This window comes from Mirounga leonina, unplaced genomic scaffold (genome assembly GCF_011800145.1).
Source record: "Mirounga leonina isolate KUSES-001 unplaced genomic scaffold, KU_Mleo_1.0 Mir_127, whole genome shotgun sequence".
NCBI classification, from domain to species: Eukaryota; Metazoa; Chordata; class Mammalia; order Carnivora; family Phocidae; genus Mirounga; species Mirounga leonina.
The window spans coordinates 43733824-43747874 of NW_023270316.1; the positions used below are offsets into that span (position 1 = coordinate 43733824).

The 14051-nt window shown below is 35.9% G+C and overlaps 1 long non-coding RNA gene across 1 annotated transcript in view; it reads right to left on the reverse strand.

Moving 5' to 3' along the window:
• LOC118009166 overlaps positions 1-11617 on the reverse strand; it is a 47363-nt gene extending 35746 nt beyond the window's left edge. Inside the window, exon 1 of the long non-coding RNA XR_004678826.1 lies at positions 11482-11617. This is a non-coding gene — a long non-coding RNA (uncharacterized LOC118009166). The remainder of the gene's footprint in view (positions 1-11481) is intronic.
• Positions 11618-14051: the final 2434 nt, after the last annotated feature.

Sequence of the window (14051 nt, forward strand, 5' to 3'; positions counted from 1 at the left end):
TAGCTTCCAAGCCAACAGTTCTGCTTGCAAACTGGACAATTCTTTCCTTAACGTATGTGTTGCAGAATAGTATTACATGTAGCTACGATGATTTTGATATCTACCTGGCTACCATCCTTCTCCAGTGGACAAGTTCTTAAGGTCCATTTACTATATTACATGTTACTGCAAGCAACAACCCTGCCAAATATTTCAACATTTCATATGGTCATCAACTCATCCTGATTTGCCCATGACTTTCCCAGTTTTAGCACTGAATGTCTCATATTCCAAGAAACCTCTCAGTTCCAGACAAACTGTGATAGTTACTGTACTATTATGTAACATGTGACACAGGCTTGCAAATTTTAAAGCATCCTATAACAATGTCCTTATATCTTTTAACAGATTGCTCACCTACCACTTCCCAATTCTAAATATGTATATAATGACAGCACCCCACTTATCAGTAACAATTTCTATATCAGTAGAACAATACATCTCTAAACTCAGTAACTTAAAATTACAAAAATTTATTATTGTTCCCATGCCTGGGTGGTTGACTGATTGGAACAGGGCTCATTTGGGGGCAGCTCAGTTCCACATGGCTCTTATCCTCTTCAGACCAGTGAGAAAATCTTGCTAAATTCCTTTTATGGCAATGGCTGAGACATAAGAACAAGCCCAACCATACAAGCACAAGTGCAAACTTCTGATTTCTTGATATCTGCTAATACTTCATTGGCCAAAATAAATCAAGTGGCCAAGCCCAAGGTCAACAAGCAGGGAAATACACTGCACCATTAATGGGAGGGAAGGTGTGGAAGAGTAGCAACCAGGTTATATTACATTTAAGCATTAATTTTTACTATAAGTTACACTATGTTTCGGTAGTCAGGTATACCTCATTTAGGTGTGAGGTTTAAGTTCTCTTGAATAAATAACTTCATACTATCTAATGAGGTCAACCCACCCAATCTTCAAGATTTTGTTTACATTGTCAGAGTGCTATCAGGAAGTAAAGGGCAAATAAGAATATTATGAATTTACCAACCATCTTAGAAGGAGAGACCCAGCTAGAAGCAAGAGAAAGTGCGGATGGAGTTATAATCATGGTGATCAAGAATGCCAGGAGCATTTAAAGAGGAGAGAGCTAACAGAAGAACCAATCGACAGTCACCCACCCTGTGCAACAACTGACTTTTCTTTTGCTATTTTTACTATCAAATACAATCTTTCTGCTAAGTTGATTGCATCCTGAATTTTTTGGTGCTTCTTTTCCTATTTTTCCAATAGAACAGTCACTGTCCTATTAAGTCTTTTAAAAAATTAATATAGCTATTTCCTATCATAAAAGTAGTTTGGGTTACTACAGAAAATACAAATAATTAGAGGTTAAAAAAAAGAAATCCAGAATCCTATAGCCCAGATACCGTCACCTAAACATGATACAGCATCTTTTTACACTCATTTTTCTATGTATATTTTCCATGGATGTAATAAAAATAGTACGCAAAAATAGTTCTACATAAATTATATCTTCATTTTACAGCTTGCAAGCATGTTCATCTGCATACCTTCCATTTCAAATCCTTGTATCAAACAGGCTTTCTTTTACTGCTGTTTTCCTGAATTGAAATAGGATATGCTTTTCCTGTATGCTAGGTTCTTAAAAGGGAAGGGGCTCATAAAAAACAAAACTGTAATATAGACTTGTATACAAACTAAATGCAAAACATAATACAAAAATGCAAAACCCTTTGGATTGTTACCAGGGCTTCTTTCCTGGCTTTGACCTGCCTGAAGCACTTAGAATGTCGGGACTCTTTTGCAAAATGCAATGCACCAGTGATGATCCTCAGTTCCTCCAGCCCACACTTCAGCCACAACCACGAAGATTTCCTGCCAAACATTTGTTGTTACAATCAAGAATGGATTCAGGCCTTGTTAGTCCAAGGACCCTTATTCAGGCTGCTCTGGAATGGTCCATGATTATCGTGCCAGAAGGTACATCTGCCTAGCTTTCAGGTGGAATTTCAGAATCCACTCAAAGATTTATTTGGGTGATCAAGCACAGTCTGTGCCTTTTTAAAAGAGCATTTTCCTCAGCCTTGCAGTGAGAAAAACTTCCTCCTGGAGTCTGTTAATATAAGCATGTCAATATAAACATGCTGATTTCAAATCCTAGTCTACAGCATGTAAGAGAGATTTTGCCTTAACCAGTGTCTTACATATGCTAGCTAGTTGTTGGAAGAATTTGTTGTGGGGCGCCTGGGTGGCTCAGCCATTAAGCGTCTGCCTTCGGCTCAGGTCATGATCTCAGGGTCCTGGGATCAAGCCCCGCTGAGCTCCCTGCTCCGCAGGAAGCCTGCTTCTCCCTCTCCCACTCCCCCTGCTTGTGTTCCCTCTCTCGCTGTGTCTCTCTCTGTCAAATAAATAAATAAAATCTTTAAAAAAGAAAAGATTTTGTTGTAGGGAGGCTAATCAAGAGATATTTTAAGAAAAAAAATTAGCAACTTAATTATTTTTGTTTATGCATTTGGGTTTCATTTAGTTTTGATTTTCCTTAAAATTCAAACATAATAACTCTTGTACACACATTACAAAATTGATAAAAGGTCCAGATGGAAAGCAGGAATTCCTGGTTTTTCCAGTCCACAAACCACTCCCTACTGGCAACAACTTTCAGTTCTTCAAGTTATTTCTTCAAGTATTTATTCTGAAATTTAAAAATAATATACCATGCTGCTTTCCCTTAATTTATTCATTTCATAAATTATTTGTTCATATTTTGTGATGCTGGATGACCATTTAGCCTTCCCAAAATTATCACACTCTGTACTCAAATTAACAAATAATATTTACATTATTATAATGGTGACACAAATATTATTCAGAGCTAAGTAGTAGTCTACAATTATTCTTTTTTTTTTTTTTACGTTTTCTTATTTTTCCTTCATTTACAATTTTTGGGGGTCTTTTTCTTTTACTTACATGGCTGACAGTTACAATTGAGAGCCTCAGTGAAGCATGCCTCTCTTTGTCCATGCCCTTTGCTATGTAACTTTGCTATTCATTGTTCATTCCATTAACAAACGGTCTGTTTCCCTTCCTCCTGAATCTGGGCTGGAATTTGACTTGTTTTGACCAATGAAATGAGAATGAAATGATATTATTCTAGTTCCTAGATTAGGTCTCAAAGGACCTCCCTGGAGTTTCTGCTTTTGCTCTCTGGGAACCATGAGACAACATGATGTAAAGAAGCCAGGTGGAAAACCACAAGGAGAGAGAGGCCAAGGCTGCATAACCTTTAAAGACTTTACAGACAAATGCAAATGCTTAAGACCCTGCACAACCAGCAGAAGAATTGCCCTAGAATCCTGAGAGTCAATAATCCCTTGTTGTTTCATGTAAATTGCGTATCCCACAGAAAAAAATGGGATAAATACAAAGAACAACATGGAGTGACTTTACAGTGTTCAAAAGAAAGTAAAAAAAAAAAAAAAAGAAATAGAATGAGATGTATCAGTCTTTAGTACTTACATTACTTAAATACATGCATTCGAAATAATACCCATTTTGTACAGTTACTATAGATACAGACAATACATAGCAAACATATCAAAATGGTGTCTTACAGTGAAGACATCTTCCATGTGACAAGAATGAAGAAGACATTCTTACGGTGAAGAAATGAAGTGTGGCATAGGGATAAAAAGAAATAAGAAAATTAGGAGTGGGATCTTGCAAAGACCAATGAGGACAATGGCCATAAATGAGGAGTGTGATGAGTTCAGCCCTCTGCCTCTGAGATACCCTCTCCCCCCAAAAAACCTACCACACACACCACTTACCTTACTCAGATTCATTAAATCAAAACTTTGTTAGTGGTGCCCAGCCATTGCTATTATTTTAGAGCTCCCCAGGCAATGGTAATATGATAGGCAATAATGGTTGATAGCTATTAATCTGGCATCATGAGGTTCTCTTCTAAATTTTAATTAATTAATTAATTTACTTACTCTCTGTGTTTTTGTTTGTTTGTTTTCCTGGACTTTTCCTCCTGGAATCTTCCACCTCCAATCTGTTTTCATCTGTAGGTTTATAGCCCATCCGGAAACTCTTTGCTACTCTCTTCAGTCAGTTACACTGTTTCTTGTATCTTAGCTTTTTACCTCAACCTGTTTACTAACTTCTTTTTATGAAGTATATTCTTCAGTATCCTAACAACAAAGTGTGCACTGGAGATAAGTTTTATAAGTCTTTTCATGCTTATAAATGCCTTACTCTGCCTTTATACTCACTTCATAGTCTTGCTAGAAATAAATTTATGAATTGAAAATTAGTCTGTGCTATTTTGCCTCTCATTTTTTTCCTTTTATAATATAATTGAATTTTATTTATTTATTTTTTCTTCCCTACATCTACCCCTATCAACCCAACCCAGGAGCTCTTAGAGTTTAGCATTTGGCTTTTAAATAGGTCATGTAGATTTACATGTTTTAATCCCCACATACAGGATAACTTTAAATTATCTTTTGTAATTGATATCTAGACTAAGACACTATTGTCAAAGAGTATACTCTGTATGATTTGAATCATTTAAAGTTTATTGAGACATGATTTGTGGACTAACACATGATTAATATTTATAATTATGTCATGTATGCTTAATGAATATTTTATAGTTGTTGGGTGAAATATTTTATATGTGCCATTAGGTTAAAATTGTTAAAATGTTTCTTAGATCTTCTACATACTTAACAAATTTTTTGGCCTATTTCACTAATTACTAAGAGAGATGAGTTTAAAAAGAGGTAAAACCGTCCTAAAATTCCTATGGAACCACAGAAGTCCCCGAATAGCTTAAGCAACGCTGAATAAGAAGAGCAAGACTGGAGGTATCACACCTCCTTATTTCAAACTATACTACAAATCTATAGTAATCAAAATATTATGGTGTTAGCCTAAAAACAGACCTACAGAACAATGGAACAGAATAGCCCAGAAATAAACCCACTCAAATACATGAACTAATTTCCAACAAAGGCACCAAGAATACACAATGAAGAAAGGATAGTCTCTCTAATAAATGGTGCTAGGGAAATGGGATATCCATATGCAAATTAATGAAACTGAACCTCTATCTTATATCACATGCAAAAATCAACTTAAAATGAATAAAATACTTAAAACATAAGATGAAAAACCATAAAAGTCTTAGGAGAAAACATTGGGAATAAATTCCTTGACATTGGTCTTGGCAATGATTTTTTTGGATCTGACACCAAAAGGACTGGCAAAAAAAAAAAAAAAAAGTAAAAATAAACCAGTTAGACTACATCAAACTAAAAATCTTTTGCACAGCTTTGGAAACCATCAACAAAATGAAAAGGCAACCTACAGAATGGGAAAAATATTTGTAAATCATGTATCTCATAAGGAGTAAATATCCAAAATGCATAAGAAACTCATAACTCAATAGCAAAAAAAAAAAAAAAAAAATCCTAAGTAACTCAATTAAAAAATTATCAAAGTAGACAATTTTCTAAAAAAGACATGCAAATGGCTTATAGGTATATGAAAAGATGTCAACATCACTGATCATTGGGAAATGCAATTCAAAACCACAATGAGATATCACCTCATATCTGTTAGAATTGCTATTATCAAAAAGACAAGAGATAATTTTAATTGTTAGTGAGAATGTAGAGAAAAGGGAACTCTTGTCTACTGTTGGTGTGAAAGGAAATGTAAATTGGTACAGCCATGGGGCACCTGGGTGGCTCAGTCAGTTAAGTGTCTGCCTTCAGCTCAGGTCATGATCCCAGGGTCCTGGGATTGAGCCCTGTGTTGGGCTCTCTGCTCAGCAGGAAACTGCTTCTCCCTCTCCCTCTGCCTGCTGCTCCCCCCGCCTATGCTCTCTGTGTCAAATTAAAAAAACATTGTTTAATAAATAAATAAATAAATAAATAAATAAATAAATAAATAAGTACAGCCACTATGGAAAACAGTAAGGAGATTTCTCAAAAAAAAAAAATTGACCACCAATTAAAAATTGATTACCATATGTTCCCCAATTCCACTACTGGGTATTTTTTTAAAGGAAACGAAGTCACTATATTGAAAAGATAACTACACCTCCATGTTCACCGCAGCATTATTTACAACAGCCAAGACACTGAAACAACCTAAGTGTTGATCAATGGATAAATAAATATTATTCAGCCAATAAAAAGGATATCTTACCATATGCAATGACATGAATTAATCTGGAGGGCGTTATGTAAGTAAAATAAACCAGAAAGAGAAAGGCAAATACTGTATGGCATCCCTTACATGGGGAAACCTATTTTTTTTTAAAAGTTGAACTCAAAGAAACAGAATATAGAACATTTGGTAACTGGGGGTTGGAGGCTGGGAGAAAAGGGGAGATGTTGGCCAAAAGGTACAAACTTTTTTAAGTTTTAAAAAGAATAAGTTCTGGAGACCTAATGCACAATGTGGTAACTACAGTTAATAATAATGTACATTTGAAATTTTCTAAGAGAGTAAATCTTAAGTGTTCTCACCACACACACACAAAATGATAACTATGTAATGTGATGAATATATTAATTAGCTTGATTGGGGTAATCATTTCATAAAGTAGAAAGTATATGAAATCACCACATTGTACACTTTATAAAATATTACAATTGTATTTGTCAATTATACCTCAATAAAGCTGGAAAAAATAGTTCTTGGTACACAACAGGCACTGAACAATTTTTGTTGAATAAATGAATCCCTAACTGATATAGATGACAATAAATAAGTAAACAAATAAACAAATAAAATCAACCACTGTGATTATGGATTTATTTCAATTGCCTTACATAATTTAAGAAGATTATTGAGACAAATTAAAATAGCACAATTTCCTGGTGAATTGAATCTTTTTATCATTTTGAAGTAACTTTTATTTCTAATAATGCTTTTTGCAACAAAGTATATTTTGAATGTCATCAATGTACTTAAAATTGCTTTCTTTTGGGAGCGCCTGGGTGGCTCAGTTGGTTAAGCAACTGCCTTCGGCTCAGGTCATGATCCTGGAGTCCCTGGATCGAGTCCCGCATCGGGCTCCCTGCTCAGCAGGGAGTCTGCTTCTCCCTCTGACCCTCCCCCCTCTCATGTGCTCTCTCCCTCTCATTCTCTATGTCTCAAATAAATAAATAAAATCTTTAAAAAAAAAACTGCTTTCTTTTGGTTGGTATTTACATGCCTATCTGAATGTAAATGTTACATTAATCCTTTTTATATTACTCTATTTCAGATTTATCACAAACAACTTATGACTGGATTTTATTTTTTATCAAATAATTATCATCTTTGAATTCAAACATACTTGTACATTAACATATGATTACTGCAATATTTACATTTAATTCTATCATCTTATTTTATGCTTTTTATTTGTCCTGTTTTTGCCTTCTGTAGAATTAAATGATTATTCTGTTACCATTCCACTTTGTCTTTTGTACCAATACGAGAGTTAACATATTTTGCTTCTTTCATTGGTTACCATAGTGGAAAGGAAGGAGTTAAACAGCTAACCTCTAATTCATTCCTTTCCAGATTACAGGAAGGATGTACCCAGGGGAAAGAAAACAAGGCAGGTGACCTGGCCTAATTTCCTGATAAACATGACTACTGGTATTCTCGGTAAACAGATTAATGATATTTTCTAGGAGGTAAATCTTTATGGAATGTTTTAAAGAGGAATTTGAGGCTAAAGGATTACTTATAGTAATAAGCCTTTTAGAATCCATAAATTTGGGCGCCTGGGTGGCTCAGTTGGTTGAGCGACTGCCTTCGGCTCAGGTCATGATCCTGGAGTCCCGGGATCGAGTCCCGCATCGGGCTCCCTGCTCGGCAGGGAGTCTGCTTCTCCCCCTGACCCTCCTCCCTCTCATGCTCTCTGTCTCTCATTCTCTCTGTCTCAAATAAATAAATAAAAAATCTTAAAAAAAAAAAAAAAAAGAATCCATAAATTTATGAAGCATTTTTCTCTAAGAATACATCATGTAAACTGGAAGTATGAAATGGACATGAATGAACCCTCCCAGTTGTGTGAGGTGATAATTTATGTACTTCACTTAGAAATGACTTCCAGTCTGGACCAGAGACTGGATATCCCTTAAGAGAAGGAAAGACTTGAGTAGCTACCTCAATGCCCATACCTCTCCCTGCTCTGCAGATCCTCTTTATCACCTCTATTCATGTTTTTTATGTTATGTTAATCACCATACATTACATCATTAGTTTTTGATGTAGTGTTCTATGATTCATTGTTTGCGTATAACACCCAGTGCTCCATGCAGTACGTGCCCTCTTTAATACCCATTACCAGGCTAACCCAACCCCCACCCCCCTCCCCTCTAGAACTCTCACTTTGTTTCTCAGAGTCTATTCTTGAAATTAATAGTAAAACTTGATAAGGGTTAGGAGTTTGATTTGAAAATCAGGTCTTCTGTATTGGTTCATCTGGATTGCAACATGCGTTCTCTACTTACCAAATGTAACTTGAATCAAAACTTTTGCTCTCTTACTTGATAAATTAATTACTTTAAATTACCGGAATAGTTTATTCTCTGTCAGTTTATGTACTATTTCTGTATTTGTTTTAATTCTCTATTTTATAATCCAAAACATTTTCTTGTTTTGGGTCTTTTTTCTTATTTGTTTGCTGGTTTTAGACAATTAATGCTCATTTGTTCTCCCTTCTGCAAATATTTACCCCACTGTTTTGGCTCTTCATTCTTTCCTATCCTCAAATCTTCCATTTTGGATCACTTTGCTTTACACTAACATATATCCTTTATAATTTACTTTAGTGTACTTCTCTGGGTGGTGAATTGTATGTTTATATTTCTTTGAAAATGTGTATTTTGAAGATTTTATTTATTTATTTGAAAGAAAGAGCACAAGCAGGGGGAAGGGCAGAGGCAGAGGGAGAAGCAGGCTCCCCATTGAGCAGGGAGCCTGACTCAGGGCTCGATCCCAGGACCCTGGGATCATGATCTGAGGTGAAGGCAGATGTTTAACCAGCTGAGCCACCCATGTGCTTGAAAATGTGTATTTTGAAAGTGATTTTGAAATATATATTCATTGGGCATAATATTCCAGGTTAGATTTTTTTTTTTTTAATCAAAGTTTTCTGGGGCACCTGGGTGGCTCAGTCAGTTAAGCGTCTGACTCTTGGTTTCAGCTCAGGTCATCATCTCAGGGTCCTGGGATTGAGCCCCATGTCGGGCTCCATGCTCAGTGCGGAGTCTGCTTGACCCTCTCTCTCAACCTCTGCTCCTACCCACCCTCTCTCTCAAATAAATAAAAAAATCTTTAAAAAAATCAAAGTTTTCTCATTCTATTGTAAATATATATTACAGAAGATATAAGTAATAGATTACTATAATTTTTATAGTATCCTCAATGCCTATTTTCTATTTTGTATTTTCCATATCTTCTCTATATTCTTTAATAATTCTGATTAATAAGCTTCATTTAGTTGTGTTTAATCTATAGTTTTTAATTTTAATTTTTGTGTTTTTCACTTTCAGAGTTTCTATTTGATTCTTTTCCAAATCAGCATTTTACTTTTTATAGTTTCTTGCTCTCTGTAATTATTTTCAAGATTTTCCCCCATGTCTTTTAAAGTTGGTTATTTTATAACCTGTGTCTGATAATTTCAATATCTCAAGTTTTTGTGCTGTTTTTTGTTTTGTTTTGTTTTTCACTGATTTTTATTTATTGTGTCTTATTGTGTGTCTAGTTATTTTAGGCTATAACTTGAACACTGTGTGAAAATTAATTTATGGGGTAATTTGAGGTCTGGGTTAGCAGATCTTTTTCCCAGGAAAAAATTTCATTAGCTTCATCTGGAATCCTAAGGGCACTATATTTCCAGGAAATATTTAGTCCAATTATACATGTGAAGTTCACTGGATCATTCAGGAGCCAGAACACTAAACTGAATTATTGATGAAGTCCTAATAATTCCAGTTAGTTTTGCCATGAAATTATAGCCAATCAGTTCTCAGCTTAAGATGGGGAAGGGTATCAGACTCTGTCTTGTGCATAAACCTGGTTTTTGGCTCTTATGTCTTTGTCCCTTAAAGTGCCAAAAACACAGCTCAGTTTCATAGCTGTTTGGTCTATATAAACAAATGTCCACAGGGTAAAGGTGACTTGTAGTGCTACGTTTAAATATCCGGATTTTTATCCTTTCCTAAAAATTTGGACAGATTAAAAGTGTTATTGTTAGCATTTCAGTTGCTTTTCTAAAATTTTTTTCTTTTAATAATGGCTACATAGCTTATAGAATTTTTATTTAAAGAGAAATGGAAAACATTGATGTGATGTAACTTTTGTTTTTTTCTCTCATTTCTCTTGATAGTTCTTTTCTGATGATACTATATTGCTGCTGTTTTATTTGAAATAAAATATAAGAATATGCTAATGGCAGGGGTGCCTGGATGGCAAATTGGTTAAGCGTCCGACTCTTGATTTCAGCTCAGGTCATGATCTCAGGGTCTTGAGATGAAGCCTGGTATCAAGCTTGGTGCTCAGCAGGGAGTCTGCTTGAGAGTCTCTCTCTCCCTCCCCCTCTACCCCTCCCTCCCTCTCTCTCTCTTAAATAAATACATAAATCTTTAAAAAAATATATGCTAATGTCAAGAAATGGTGACAAAATTCCCCATTTATAAGTCATTTACACATAGAAAAGCCAAGTGATCCCAAATAATCACTATTAATTCAGTACTAAAAATTATCAAAGTAAACAAATTCATACCTTGAATACTAATAAATGTATCTCAAACTAAATAGAAAATTATTCCTGAACTTTTTTATATAGCAAACTTTATATTTGTAAAAAAAAAGTTATTAATAACTGCAAGTATATAATCCCATCCTTAAAATAAGTAGTTGTTTTTCTTGAAAACAAAAAGTAATATGAAAGATTGAGAATAAGGTAACTTCACCATTTTATCGAGTGGATTTACAATAGCTTATCCAGGTGGCTTTGAGTTCTCTTTCTCCTCTCCTCCCCAACGACCCTCTTATCTCTTGAGTTTCAGACAGTCAAAAGTACATGGTTGGCTGAGGCTGATAGTTAAGGGGGTTTCATAATATATAACTCTACTTCCACTTTTTAACATTCTAATTTACTGGTTAGGCAAATGTTGAATTTGTGAAATAAACCATCCAATTAAATTGGCATCTTTTTCTTTGTTCTTTTTTCAACTGTCCTCTCTCTCTCTCTGCCCCTCCTCCCCTGCTCCTGCCTGTGAGCATGCTCTCGCTCTCTCTCAAATGCCTTAGTGCCTATGCAAAGTACTTATGCAAAACTATCAGCTTAAAGGGAATCAACAGTAAACTGTCAAATTGCTACATTGGTAACCGCAAGCAAGTTGGCAAGCAGCTTGGCAATGAAGAAACAGAAAACTCTACGGACATACATACCTCCCCTTTTGCTGCTGACATGGTAGACGTGTTGCCTGTAGCCCATTGGTCCTGTGTAGTCAATTGGATGACAACAGATTGCTATCAGAGAGTCCTCATTCCTGTGTTCTGAGAAGTATCTGGCAAGGCCTACCCCTTTCTCGCAGGTGCTGTGCTCCACTGCAGGTGACAGAATCTTCCTTGAGAGAATCCAGCTTCTGGAAGAAAAAAGAAAGCCAACTTCAGCTGTTGAGCCATAGCACAGAATCGACAAGAGCTTTGTCACAACTTTTAAATATTCATGAATTTCCAGGAGTTGGAGGCAATGGGGAGACTAAGCTGGCCAGGAGAGGAATGCTGTCCCTGTGTTAATGTGATAAGAAATGGTATGAAAAACTTATGGTATTAAGCATTTCAGCTGTATCATATTAGCACTGTATCATAGACCTCGCTTTTCTCCAGCACAATACAGAAATCATTATTATGTTAAGACTTTCTTCCTAAGAAATAATTGGGAAAAAAGCTAATGGGATAGGAAATCTAAAATACATTGAGATTTCAACACTTTTCTTTAAAAAAAAGGGGGAATCTTTAAAACTCTTCCTCAAATCAAAATATATTTGAAAACATTTGGTTTACAGTGTCTTCCAGAAATGTCATAAACTAATTTTGTTAGAAAATTTGTATTACTACTTATTCTTATTTTATCTACTGGCAGAAATGTGGGTATATGTGCTCGTGGATGTGTTTGGGGGAGTCTGTGTGTGTGTGTGTGTGTGTGTGTGTGTGTGACTGCATATGTGTTAAGGTTTGTGTGGGATGTGAGTATAAGGTATGTGAATGTGCTCTTACAAGAATAGGCAGTAACCATAAAATTAGAGCTGGAAAGGGTCCATGAAATCATGTGAGATGTTGACCTTCAAATTTTCCAAACGACTTGTGAAGAAATACACATCAGATATATACTATAGAATTCCTATTCTGTTCTTTATAAAAATGGTCAAATTTTAATATAAAAATTCATGAGTAAATCAACATTCAATATCTGTAAGCAAAATTATCTAAAATGTTTCATCCATAAAATGGTCCAGCTATCTTATTTGAATATAGAGAATAAAAAGAGCTATTTTTTTCTATTTACTAATTTCATTTTGAAAAGTGGGAGAGGTAGGAAAAAGGAAGAAAGGAAGGAAGGAATGAAAAGAAAGTGTCAAAAGTTAAAAATTGCTGAAGTAAAACCAATGAATTACTGAAGTAGTAATTGGTAAACATTCCTTGTGCATACGCCAAAAAGACAGTTTGTGAGCCCAGAGCCCTCAGACCAAAAGACGGAATGAAGCTCAGGGGCGTATTTTTATAAAGCAGCTTATACAATGAGAAAGCAGTGGCGGTTTACTCTTCACAGTGACTGGTTATAGTATTAGAATTCTCTTAAATGATAGGGAATTGATTAGTGGTCCCCTCATATCAATTTTGGAAAAGAGTTCAAGTTTCCTGATGATTTCCAGAGGCACAAGCAAGAAATGACCCAGGTCACGTTAGTCTTGGAAAAGAAGCTAACCTAAGTTTTGTTTGTATGACTAAATTGGTTTTGTCTGCTCAGGGAATTTTCAAGGCTGGTCTCCATTTGCTTTTTATTTTAACAAAATAAAGGAAAGAAAGAAACAAGGTGGGAGAAAGAGAAAGAGAAGAAAACAGAGTGAAAGTTTTGATCCTGATATGTACATAATTAGCCTATAAACATCTGGGCTTCCCTAGGCTAACTACTGAAAGTTCCCCTCCCTAACCACTCTCACACATTCTCAGGCTGCCTTCTGTGATTTTTTTCCCCCAAAAGTTTAGGGATTAGTTTCAGGTTAAGAACAAAGAAAAAGATGCCAAGCACTAAATTCAAGAAGAACCTGTTTTAGACACTGTCAGAACTGAAGTCAGAATAACAGGAAAGGATTTCAAGGATTCTCAGTCCAATGGCTTCATTATACAAATGGGTAAACCAAGTAAGCCCTGGGACACTGTTTCAGTCAGTTGAAGCTGCTATGATGAAATATCATATAGGGGTGCCTGGGTGGCTCAGTCGGTTAAGTATCTGCCTTCGGCTCAGGTCATGTTCCCCAGGGTCCTGGGGTCCTGGGATAGCAGCCCTGCTCATCCAGGAGTCTGCTCTTCCTCTCTCTCTCTCTGCCCCTCCTCCCCTGCTCCTGCATGTGAGCATGCTCTCGCTCTCTCTCAAATAAATAAATAAAATCTTAAAAAAATATATATCATATAGACTAGGTGGCTTAAACAACAAAAACTTATTTCTCATGGTTCTGGAGGATGGAAGTCAGAGATTAAGGTACCAACATGGTCAGTTCCCCTCACACAGACTTTCCTTGGTGTCACAAACTGAGAGAGATCCCGTGTCTCCTCCTCTTTTTATAAGGGCACTGATCCCATCATGAGGGCCCCACTCTCAAGGCCTAATCCAACCTATTTACCTCCCAAGTCTCAGCCCCCACACACACTTCCAAATAACGTCAACATATGAATTTGGGGACGACACAAACCTTTAGTCTGTAGCAGACACTGAGACTTGCCTGAGGACCCTGCCT